This window comes from Misgurnus anguillicaudatus, chromosome 10 (assembly GCF_027580225.2).
Source record: "Misgurnus anguillicaudatus chromosome 10, ASM2758022v2, whole genome shotgun sequence".
Lineage (NCBI taxonomy): Eukaryota > Metazoa > Chordata > Actinopteri > Cypriniformes > Cobitidae > Misgurnus > Misgurnus anguillicaudatus.
Genome location: NC_073346.2, coordinates 5,067,240 through 5,079,682, shown reverse-complemented (window position 1 = coordinate 5,079,682; position 12,443 = coordinate 5,067,240). Strand labels below are relative to the sequence as shown.

Here is a 12,443-nt window from a genome sequence, read left to right as displayed (position 1 = left end):
TGTGTAATTCAACCATCATGTTAGACTGAAGGAGTTGCAGTTATCATTAGATTTCACGACAGCACTGGACAAATGACTTCTCACATTCAGTGTGACTTGAGACAAAGGATAAACAAAGACATTGAGTATGTTTACATGCACATAATAAAAGGGACAATTATTTTATTATGATATTATAAAAATCAGCTTATTACATTAACATGTTTCAAGTGTTTTAATTTACTTTCATTTGTGAAGTTTATCTATCACAGGTGGAGACATGCGCACATCCGAAACGGCAAAAAAAAAAAAAAAACGTTAAGACGCTTACATCCAATATTAAAATCTGGGTTAAGAGCAAAAAACTACCTGTGCCAATTAGTTTTTGCCATTTATGGGCTTTACCCTATAAAAGAAAACCATTTTACGCATTTAAATGACCTTACACGTTATCAGTTTATTAAGCGTTTAGACTATGTAGACACACTCACTGTGCACTAAGATGCACTAAGAAAAATTGGTTAACACGACCACTCGTGGTGGCTTCACTCAGAGGTTGGAGAAGACAATCGGTGGACTAAACATCAAGCCAGAATTCTGCACGATTCAGGTAAGTGGAATAAAATACATTGTAAATAAACAATATTAAAACAGATTGTGAAGTCATTCATTCAAAACTTGCTATGACTTAAGCCTTTCATATTCAGATAAATGACTTTTAGAATTAAGACAACCTTTAGACAACCTTAGCAGGAGAGCCCCAGCAGTAACTTTCTCTCAAGCAGATGAGCAATAAGTTGCTTTGTATGAACACCACCCTAACAATCAAGGTAAAAGAGCATTAAACATTAAAGGTACTGCGGAAAATTTTCTTTTTCTGGGTGGGTCATCAAGACTATTGGTCCTCCTAGTTGTCAATCTGGAGTGTTGCGCAATAGGCTTTATGCCCAGCTGCACTACTTCCTGAACTTTAGCCAGCTCCTTGTTTCCTGTCTGCCATTATTGGACAAACTGATTAATCCAGGTGTGTCTGATTATTGTTGTTGTGACTACTGAGGTCAGGCACACCTGGATTAATCAGTTTGTCCAATAATGGCAGACAGGAAACAAGGGGCTGGCTGAAGTTCAGGAAGTAGTGCAGCTGGGCATAAAGCCTATTGCATTTTTTTAAAAAGTGGAGAAGGCGTTTCTTTTCTAAAATTCGAGAAAATCCTCTGCTACAACTTTAAGTGTAACATTTATATAGCATGCTGCTTATAGATAGTGAGGAAGATAATCTAATTGATCTAGCATGCATATCCTTCAAATAACAGAACAACGGAACATGTATAATATGTAATTTAATATGTACATCATTAATAATAATTGTAAATAATATTTAATATTTGTGAAATTATATACTTGTGAATTCATTATATTTGCAATGTTTATACATTACCTGTTTTTAGGTAAACAGATTATCCATCAGTGGATGTCATGCAAAAACAGCCTCAAGGTCGGCTCTGTAGATACTGTAATCTGCATGTTTCCGAGCACACGGTTACCAGGACACACTAATATTAAACAGAAAAACAACATAAATCAGCATTAAACACAAAAAATTTTAGGTAATTTAAATAAGGTTTTCATTTTCAATCAATATAAAAGAAATAAACGCAATAAAAAACAATGTCAGTCACATACTAAATTTACACTCATCATTTATTAAGCATTATAAAAAATCCAGCAATATTATTAAACTTTGGTTATTTGTTATTATCTCTGCATTCAAATTGCAGGTTGGAGCAGGAAGTTGACCCTTCTGTCGCGGAAGCGCGAGCTGGTCGCGAGGCCATTCGTTCTTCATGTGAGCGCAATTTTCATCATATGACCGTTTTTCCCTCAGTCACCCTTCAACATTTTCTTCGCATTTAACATCATTATTAACATGTAAATGATATAATTCGTAAACATAACGTTTATGTTCATTTATAATATGTTTTTTTTTGTAATTGTCGGCTTTAAGTTAATTTGTCTGTCAGTTTGTTCGTGTTGGTAAGTAACTTAACGTTATTAACGTTACGTTAGCCTTTTGTCATGTATGTGTTGTTAGAAACTGATAAAAATACGAATTAATTCACAGATATAAATAAGTTTATAGCTAATACAACTGATAAAATATATTAACTCAATTATCAAACCACTTCGCTATAAAACTTTAAGGCTTCTTGTGAATACAGGTCGTTTACATAACATTAACTTACTCCAAGCAAGTCGGGGCGGGAAGACACATTTTATAACTCAAGTAACTTAACTTTAAGTTAAATAGGGGCTGGTTTAGGCTAGCTAATGTTTACCCCACCACCACTGAGAAAAGTTACTTAACGTTAACGTTACATGTTCAACGTGCCTTGCCTTCAGGATTTGCGTCTCGATATTGCCTTGCATTGATAACGTTAAGCGTTACAAACAAACAAACCAAAAAAATAATTATCATATACGACAATCAATCTGTAGATTCACTACATGCATAACATATAGTTAGTTACTTACCTCTACTGATGAAACTTCTTCGTCAGCGTTGTTACTTCACATGTTGGTTTTGGTAAATCACAAGAGGCCAAAGATCGAGGTGAAAAAGAGAAACAAATCGCCCCGCGACCGTCCAACGCGACGAGACACGCAAGCCCCAAAAACCACAGGCTAAGATTAGTGCAGCCCTTGCGTGCGGCTTCACGTGGCTTAGCGTTAACCAGTATGACATCACAGTACCGCGTGATTACACTGTTTCCTGGGCTTTTGAACCACTCTCGCGGTACTTCGATGTCTGCGGATGTCTGCATGAAGTCAAACACTCATGCCTGTAACTGGGGTAGCTAATGATTTAGGGTGTAACAAAACAAGATTAGTACATTAATATTATCAATTAGTATTGTAATAAACTTACTGGTACGCAGACAACGATACTATTACACTGACAAGAGTGTAATGATGATGGAGACACAAGCCAGAGAAAGGGGGGACCAAACACCAGGCAAGAATTCTGCATGAGTCAGGTAAGCATAATGAGTTTCACTTTGTGCATCCCATCGTGCATCATGTTCTGGATGTAAAGCATGAGACTTTTAATTGGATGTTAACATTTCTATGGTGTTTACTGCATTATTGGGTAACACTTTATTATAATGTTCATTAATTAACATAGTTAACTGCATTAGTTAACATGAAATAATGATGAACTGCACTTGTGCAGCATTTATTAATCTTTATTAATGTTCATTTCAACAATTACTAATACTTTATTAAAATTTGGTTAACGTTAGTTAATGCACCGTGAACTAACATGAACAAACAATGAACAGCTTTATTTCTATTAACTAACATTAACAAAGATGAATAAATACGGTAACAAATGTATTGCTCATGGTTTGTTCATGTTAGTTAATACATTAACTAATGTTAAATCATGAACATTATAATAAAGTGTTACCCATTATTGTTATGTATTTTGTGAAACATCTGCAACTGCAACATTGTGTCATTTATTTAGGGACTACTGAATAAATAATACACTTTAATAAAGCTACATACTCAAAACAAAGAGCTTTTTTACAGGAGCAAAGAATTATGCATCTAAAAGTTTGAGATGAGTGTAGATAATAATCTTTAAGTTCAGCAAATGTTAATTTCAGAGTGTTCATTTTATTTACAGAAAACTTAAAAATGTTAAATATAAATTAAAAGTAGTAAATAAAACACAAATACGTTTTGGTGCAAATTGCTGGCACTACCTGGATTGACATTTTTACACATGCTAAGTGTGTCCCATATGAATAATGGTGAATGGTGAATAATTCTACATGCACTACATGCACGCTTGGGATCTTCACGCCCACTAGAATACTTAGGCCAAATATTAAAAAAAGTCATGTAAGTAGTCTAGTGCAAAGACAACAAGTGTGAACATTTGGACACAGCCTCAGTTCAGTTCATGAAGATCTCAACTAATGAGCTGATGATTTGAATAAGGTGTGTTAAATAAGGAATACATACAAAATGTGAATAGCAGAGGACCTCCAGGAACAATGTTTAGGAACCAGGGTTATTATCGTAAACGAAAACTATCACGAAAACTGAAACTATTAGTGAAAAAACATTTTCGTTAACTGAAATAAAATAAAAACGAAGGTTTCTAAAAAAAAACTAAAACTAAACTATAACTATAATGTGGACCTGTAAAACTAACTAAAACTAACTAAAATTCTGGAAAACAAAACTTGCGTTTTCGTTTTTTAAATGTTATTGGATCAGCAGTTGAACACGGAGTCAATCATATTACCGGATCATAAGCAAATGAGCAGATGTTGCTGGATCATTAATGAGCAATAGGTGGCAGTCTATTAGAACTCCTGACCTGCACAGCAGCGTCACGTGATGTGTATGACGCTGTCAGGGCACTGGATCCCTGCCCCCGAGCCAACAGTTCAGTTCAGAAAACATCTTGTTGCTAACGGCTAGTTTAGTAAGACAATTTGATTCTGCTGGCAAACCGTTACAATAACTGAAGAAGGCTTAATTATCTCAGTGTACTGTACACGGAAGCATTAAAACGTTAAATATGGCTGAAAACGCTGACGCCAACCGCGTGCTTGGCAGTGTTAGCTGACGCTTTTTGGTTGCTATGATACAGAATGCCCGCTTAACTAATCTGAAACTATTATATGCCTTTGCGGATAATCAACAAATAATATTATATATTAATATTTAGTCAACAAATATGTATAGTACAGCGATCTCTCCTGGTACAGAAATGGACACTCATAGACAGACATTAAACTGCATTGCTTTTCAGTTGTTGTGCACAGTTTGTACATGTAGGATGTGCTGATTTACTCTAAATTATCTGGGTTATTTTTAACCCAATGCTGGGAAAATATTGAACAGAACACATATGTTGGTTTATAAATAAACATATGCTGGGTTGTTTCAATGCAATGCTGGGTTGTTTTAACTCATGTTTGGGTTAACAACAACCCAGCATATTATTATTTATAACCAAACATGTATATTTATATATGCATATTATATTTGCCCAAATAACACAACAGAATTTAGAGTGTTGGTTGGTGTGGTATTTGTCCCGGCCTTTGATTGATAGGACTAAATAAACAAAACTTATTTTTTTTAATTCCTCTTATTCTCATTGTATTTCCAGATTTGGCAAGGTATATGTACACAACCACACTCTTAGAAAGGATGTGTTAATTTTTTACACCTCATTGTGTGATAAGCTTTTAACACATGTGGGATTTTAATGTCATATGTTTTATTAATATTGTATTTAGAAGTGTTTTCAATAATCATTATAGTATGCTGAAGTAAAAGATTGTTTGTGTTTGTCTGAGAGAGTGGAAAGTTACTGAGAGGAAGCAGCCTCTGTGTTTGCAAAAGTTACAAGGTCGTGGTTGGATTAGTGAGGAATTTGCAGGTGGCAACATTCGAGATAAAGAGCGAGGCTTATAGAAGAAAAGCAGACAAATAACCATGTTATTAACCAATGTTTTAATATTCACAGGATAAAATATGCAATGTATTTCCTACTTAATCAGTATTAATCATTGAATAATTGATGTAATAAATATAAAATGTTGTCTTTGATAAATGTGTATTAACCAATGAAATGAAGGTTGTATACAGAATAACCTAATGGAGACATGGCAGCTTAACCTTGAAGAAAAGAACCTCCTGTGTTTGTTCTTTGTGTGTGTATCATTTCTTCCCTAACAGATTGGGTGGGGTAATGGAGTCAGATGTACGAGGGGAACGGCCTTTGTGGGTGGAGACTCTAAGAAGAAAGATCGACGTCATATATTTTATAAATATGCATGTTATTTTTTGGGCTCGTCGTTCATTGCTTGAAATGACCCAGCGCTGTAAAACTTTTTCATATCTGATCAATAAATAACTATTTTTTAATACCGTGTCTTTCCTCTAATTATGAACATGCAATGGACCCTTAAAGTCCAACAATTGGTGACCCCGACGTTCTTTGGAGGGAAAGGAGAGACTGAGCGGGAGAAGGGTTTCACATTGAAGAAACCAGAGTAAGCGAGGATTCCCTTTCAACACAAAAAGAGCGCTCTATTAAAATAAGGTAAGCAGAAGCCTGTTTTATCGAATTCTGCTATTTGGATATACCAAATTACTTGTGTTGATAAGGAGATCCGAACTGAAATACAAAATTTACATTTTTGTAAATTGATCAGAGTGAAAAACTTTTTGAAATCTTTGAATTTTGTTATTAAATAAAAGGTTGAGGAGTCCTTTAACGCATTAGGCGTTATAAAATACCAACTTGGTTGTAGCCAAAAGGAGTGAAAGGCTCTTGGATGAAAGGTCCATAAATACTGTTAATGGCGGTGTAAGTTAACAGAATTAATTAAAAAGGTTGGAGGCCTTTAACACATTAGGTGTTATAAAATACCGACTCAGGTTGTAGCCTGTAAGGGGTGCAAGGCCCGTTGGATGAAAGGTCCACGAATACTGTTAATGGCGGTGTAAGTTAACAGAATTAATTAAAAAGGTTGAGGATTCCTTTAATACATTAGGTATTATAAAATACCGACTCAGGTTGTATAGCCTGTAGGGGGTGTACAGCAGCCCGTTGGATGAGAGGTCCACGAATACTGGAAAGAAGAAGTGACGTCTTAATGTGAATAGTATTGTTGATATATTGTTGTTATTTTTGTGACATTCCTGTGAAAGTTGTATTGTGTTTGTATTGCGGGTGAAACTCCTGAAAACTACTGGTGTATATATCTTTCTGCTAGAAAAGAGTGACGTGTTGTGCTTTTTGAAGTTTTGAATGCTTGTAAATTGTGTGAAAATGGCTAAATTTAAAAAAAATGTGATGAGTATGGTTGCCTAACAGTGTATGTGCAATGGCAAAAAGGCAAGTAGTTTGGAAAGGGACCAACTGTAAAAGACTCAGAAACAGATTTGAGAAAGGGGACGAGAATCGCTTTTGTTGCAGCTGAAGTCGAGACGATTACAAAGAGAAAAGGGGAGGTTGACAGTTGTGCTGTGAGCGAGCAAAAGGTAGAACAAGGAAGCACTGAGCCAGTACCCTCAGCCCCACCCATGGCTCCTCCTCAAGTGAAGTCACTATACCCCTCACTGCACACACCTCCTCCTTATGAGGAAAAGTCTGTTTCGATCTCAAAGCAACAGCTGGTGTTAACAGTAAACAGTGGTGAACTAGATGCTGAATTTGATGAAATAAAGGCCATGAAAATAAAAATGGAAAGATTACAACAAACAATTATGACACAGGGAGAGATAATCACAACTCTATTAAGATTACAGAGAAATACAAATGATAGCAACATGGGAAAGAGATCTTGTGTATTACACAGACAGGGCCATAAACAAATCGCACAAACAGAACTAGTAGAGGTAGATAAGATTAAGAATAAGCTTTTGAAACTGCAGCTAGAACAGACTAAACAGGCCAACACAAAAAAGAAACAAATGCCCCAGCAGGCCCAACCAACACCAGTAGCTATCACAACTAGTGTCCCGGACAACGTACAATATCCCAATCAGCCCATAGATCCATATACAGCCCCACCCTATACAGGAAACCCATGGGAGGGATATAACCAACAGAGAAGGGGAGGGCCAAGAAGGAGTAGTAGACCAAAACGGGGAGGTTTTGGAGGTTTTGGCAGGAATACATGTTATGTGTGTGGACAGGAAGGACATTGGAGACGGCATTGTCCCAACACTTGGTCACAGCCCCAAAATTCTGGTGCTAGACCACTTAACGGATCACCTGCGGGGGGATGGGGTCCCCGAGGAGGTGGTGCCGGGCGTGGAGCCGATGGCTATGGCAGGGGGCCACCGAGACCACACAACCCATCACAACCAGATTTAATGGCGCCTATGCACCCAACATGGGGCCAAAGGGAGTGATGCGGATGAATGACGGGGCACACAGGAACCCACCATGAAAGGAATGGCTGGACCTCTCATGGACCACTTAGAGCCCTAGTGGATAATGGGCCTAAATAGTCCACCGTAAAAAAAAAAAAAAAAAAAAAAAGTTTCAACAACGGTGGAGATAATGGGTTTGTGGTAAAATTAAAAAGTGACTATCAACAAATCACTACCCTATAAGGTAGCAAACCAGTCTAGTTCGCACGCATTTCTGTATTCCTCCAACACACCAGTTAATAATAGATAGGGACCTAGAAATTACAATGACCTGTCAATGTTGTAATGTGCCCCCGGACGGATGGGGCACAAATGAATGGCTAATTAAACTATGGAGAGATAGAGCCTTATGTCTGATCCAGGACCAGAGACTTATGTTATTTTTTTTATATTTTTTTGGGGGGCTTATAAACAACAACCAATAGATAACAAGGTATGTACCAATATATAAAACGGTGTCTTAGATAAAGTTTACCAAAAAATCCTGGCCAGCCAAACCTGAAATTATGTCCATGAGGGTGTAAACTTGACTGACCTGATTACTGAGGGTGAGCCATATGACTGCATACCATTGACGGAAAAAGCAAACAAAATTAGACATAAGTTGTTTACAACACCACTGCCAACTCCCCCACCGGTAATCACGTTATTTATGGATGGCTTTGTTTTAGAGCCTCAGATGGTATGCTAAAGGCAGGTTTTGCAGTTGTTGAACAGGTTGAAAATGCTTTTGTAACAAGACTGAGTGGTAGGTTGAACGGTAAGCAGTCAGCACAGACAGCTGAAATGATAGCTGTTATCAAAGCCTTGCACTACACTGGTGAAGAGAGGGTGATTATTTATAGTGACTATGCATATGTGATTGGTACAGTATATATGGAACTGCCATATGGCAGATAGGTGGGTTTGAAACCAGGAAAGGCCGGCCTATAATAAATGCTAGCGAAGCCTGACACATAATACAGGCTGTGAAGGTACCTAATGAAGTGGTTGTTGTCAACTGCCTAATAAATCACTTATATCCCCAACCATGGTTTCCCAAGACAAAGTTAGATCTGACAAACTGACAAACACGCACTGGAATTGACATATAGTTTCGGGGCTGCTCATCGCCCCAATGACAGAGCAAAGCTGAAATAATGAACCTGACTTTGACATTAAAACTTGACTTGACAAAATCTGTGCACAGACAAAAATAACATGGCTTGAGGCATTACCAATTGCATTAATGTCTATTCGCTCTTCTGTTAACAGGATTTCTGGTTTCACATCCTTTGAATTGCTTACAGGTCGACAGTTTCCAGGCCCACGGAACGCCTTGGTGTAGGATCCAATCCTGCCACTAACTGATGATGTTTATTTCTACAAACTAACTGCTATGATTAAACATTTTTCCTGCCAGGCTACACGACACCGGGACAACGACCAAGCTGTTACAAATGATGATTGAGTGAAAGTGAAGGTGTTCAGACGGTGCTGGGCCGAACCGAGACGGTCCAGGCTACCGAGAGTAAAAGCAAAAACCTAACATTGTGTTCAGCTACAGGGCGAAGTCGACACCTGGTTCCATCTCTCTTCTTGTGTTCCATGTGATTCTCCCAGCAGGTCTCTCACAGAAATCGGTGTGGACCTGAGGACTCAGGTCCAAGAGAGGGAGAGTGTTGAAAGTGAAAGTGAAAGTAAATCAGCTGGAATACAGAGAGAACAAACAGGAAGTGAAACATCAGGGGTAACACTCACACAACACCAACAACAAAGTCAACAAACACTCTGTAAAATTGTGCATAAAAAAGGTGACATTTTTTCCTAGCCCAGCAACAGAACCTTTAGCACACTGCATAGATTGTGCCTACGGAGCAGGTATAGCCGTACAATTCAAAGCGAAGTACGGTACACAAAAGGTTGTAAGACAGAACAAACACACAGGTGAATGTACAGTTATCCATGAGGACGACGGCAGATTGATTTTTCATTTAATAACAAAACAAAACTGTACTGATTTACCAATATATGAGAATTTTACCCACAGCCTCAGATGTATGAGAGAGTGGTGTGAGAAAGAAAACATAACAAGTGTATCCACTCCCCGGCTGGGGTGTGGCCTGGATAAAGTGGATTTCCACAAAGTCAAAGTGCTGGAAATCCTGACAGAAGTGTTCAGGGACCTGAACATCACAATTACTGTTTATTCATTATAATCTGGGTAGCTATATACCATATTGACCTTCGAATTTCGAATTTCTTAAGTTTCTTATATAATCTTACATTTCAATGTTTCCTTTTGAATTTAATTTCTAAGTTTCTTATAAAATTTTACAGTATTAATTTTACATTTTAATTTTCTTTTTCCTTTTTGAACTTATGATTGTTATTTGAGTATTAGCCAATAGGCATAAGTGTATTTTTTCCACAGGGATGAAGCTATATGGAGATTGGAAGGTTCTGTGGGCCCTAGGGGTTATAGCTGCAATTATAATCACCATAATATTTGGTATTAGCAATGGAGGTAATCTGAAAATTGACAAAAGGTCCGAAACTACATCACAAGATTCGTGTGTACAGAGACATGGGGGAATTGAATTAAATTACACACACACAAAAAAAAATAATAATAATAAATAAAAATTAAACGACATCATACACCTTTGATTTATGAACATCTATAGTGGTCTCAATTGGAGTATTTGTGGCCATACTGGTCACTTGTGGATGTTGTTGTATCCCCTGTCTCAGATCCCTGTGTAACAGGCTGATAGTGTCTGCAATAGAGAAAAAAGAAAATCCACCCCCATACAGCATGCCCCTATTAGGCCTACAGAACCTAGAGAATGATGAAGGAGAAAATGTGTGACCTCTTTCAGAGGTCAAGAGAGGGAATTGTGGGATTTTAATGTCATATGTTTTATTAATATTGTATTTAGAAGTGTTTTCAATAATCATTATAGTATGCTGAAGTAAAATATTGTTTGTGTTTGTCTGAGAGAGTGGAAAGTTACTGAGAGGAAGCAGCCTCTGTGTTTGCAAAAGTTACAAGGTCGTGGTTGGATTAGTGAGGAATTTGCAGGTGGCAACATTCAAGATAAAGAGCGAGGCTTAAAGAAGAAAAGCAGACAGATAACCATGTATTAACTAATGCTTTAATATTCACAGGATAAAATATGCAATATATTCCTTACTTAATCAGTATTAATCATTGAATAATTGATGTAATAAAGATATGATGTTGTCTTTGATAAATGTGTATTAACCAATGAAATGAAGGTTGTATACAGAATAACCTAATGGAGACATGGCAGCTTAACCTTGAAGAACAGAACCTCCTGTGTTTGTTCTTTGTGTGTGTATCATTTCTTCCCTAACAGATTGGGTGTGGTGATGGAGTCAGATGTACGAGGGGAACGGCCTTTGTGGGTGGAGATTCTAAGAAGAAAGATCGACGTCATATATTTTATAAATATGCATGTTACTTTTTGGGCTGGTAGTTCATTGCTTGAGATGACCCAGCGCTGTAAAACTTTTTCATATCTGATCAATAAATAACTTAATTTTAATACCGTGTCTTTCCTCCAATTATGAACATGCAATGGACCCTTAAGGTCCAACACACATTATGTGTAATTTTAACACATTATGTGTCATTTTGTGTTAAAATATAACACATGTTGTGTTAAAAGTAACACAAAATGTGTTGTTTCAATAATAACACAGAGATGGGTGAATTCTGGGACAACGCAGTTAGTGTGTTGTCCCAGAATCAACACTTATGTGTTGTTTTTAACACATTTGTTTTTAAGAGTGCATGATATTATGCTAAAGACTAAAACTAAATAAAAACTAAAAGTAATGATTTTTGAAAAATAGAAACGAAATAAAAACTATTTATGCACCACTAAAAAGAACTAAAACTAAACTGAAATAAAATAACAAATTACAAAACGAAATAAAAATAAAAACTAATATATTTTTTAAAACTATAATAACCCTGTTAGGAACAGTTACACTGTATAAAACATTAACTAAACAGGCAGTACAATCAATAACAAATGATTTGTCATAGCTTCAATAAACAAAAGAATGTCACCTGCATTTTAGTTTCCAGCATTTTTCCACAATGCAGCCAAACTGGAAGAAAATAAGCTTCTGCTTTGCATCTGACATCAATTCAGAAACCTACAAACATAATCACAAGAGAATGAGGAATGTTTTAAATATACATAGAAATAAGCTCTAAGGAGCTGCATGGTTTACGGTAAAATTATGGGGTACTCACACTATGCACTGTATCATACCAAAGTATGTTTTACAGTATTGTTCAAAATAATAGCAGTACAATGTGACTAACCAGAATAATCAAGGTTTTTAGTATATTTTTTTATTGCTACGTGGCAAACAAGTTACCAGTAGGTTCAGCAGACCCCCAGAAAACAAACGAGACCCAGCATTCACGCTCCCAAGGCTGTGCAATTGGGCAACCAGTTGAATTAGTTGAA

The 12,443-nt window shown here is 36.8% G+C and overlaps 4 long non-coding RNA genes across 4 annotated transcripts in view; 2 read left to right on the top strand and 2 right to left on the bottom strand.

Moving 5' to 3' along the window:
* Nucleotides 1-324: 324 nt before the first annotated feature.
* Nucleotides 325-2,617, bottom strand: LOC141367340 (uncharacterized). Its single transcript, XR_012371687.1, has 3 exons — nt 2,512-2,617; nt 1,418-1,532; nt 325-797 (listed from the first exon to the last, which is right to left on the bottom strand). It is a non-coding gene; the product is annotated as an uncharacterized lncRNA (long non-coding RNA).
* A 287-nt stretch (nt 2,618-2,904) lies between these two features.
* LOC141367194 (uncharacterized) overlaps nt 2,905-12,443 on the top strand; it is a 35,470-nt gene continuing 25,931 nt past the window's right edge. Inside the window, exon 1 of the long non-coding RNA XR_012371418.1 lies at nt 2,905-3,014. This is a non-coding gene — a long non-coding RNA (uncharacterized lncRNA). The remainder of the gene's footprint in view (nt 3,015-12,443) is intronic.
* The window catches only part of LOC141367195 (uncharacterized), a 35,045-nt gene continuing 25,520 nt past the window's right edge, over nt 2,919-12,443 (bottom strand). Inside the window, exons 4-5 of the long non-coding RNA XR_012371419.1 lie at nt 12,035-12,123; nt 2,919-3,001 (exon numbers count right to left, since the gene is read on the bottom strand). This is a non-coding gene — a long non-coding RNA (uncharacterized lncRNA). The remainder of the gene's footprint in view (nt 3,002-12,034; nt 12,124-12,443) is intronic.
* Nucleotides 5,255-6,926, top strand: LOC141367192 (uncharacterized). Its single transcript, XR_012371416.1, has 2 exons — nt 5,255-6,405; nt 6,542-6,926. It is a non-coding gene; the product is annotated as an uncharacterized lncRNA (long non-coding RNA).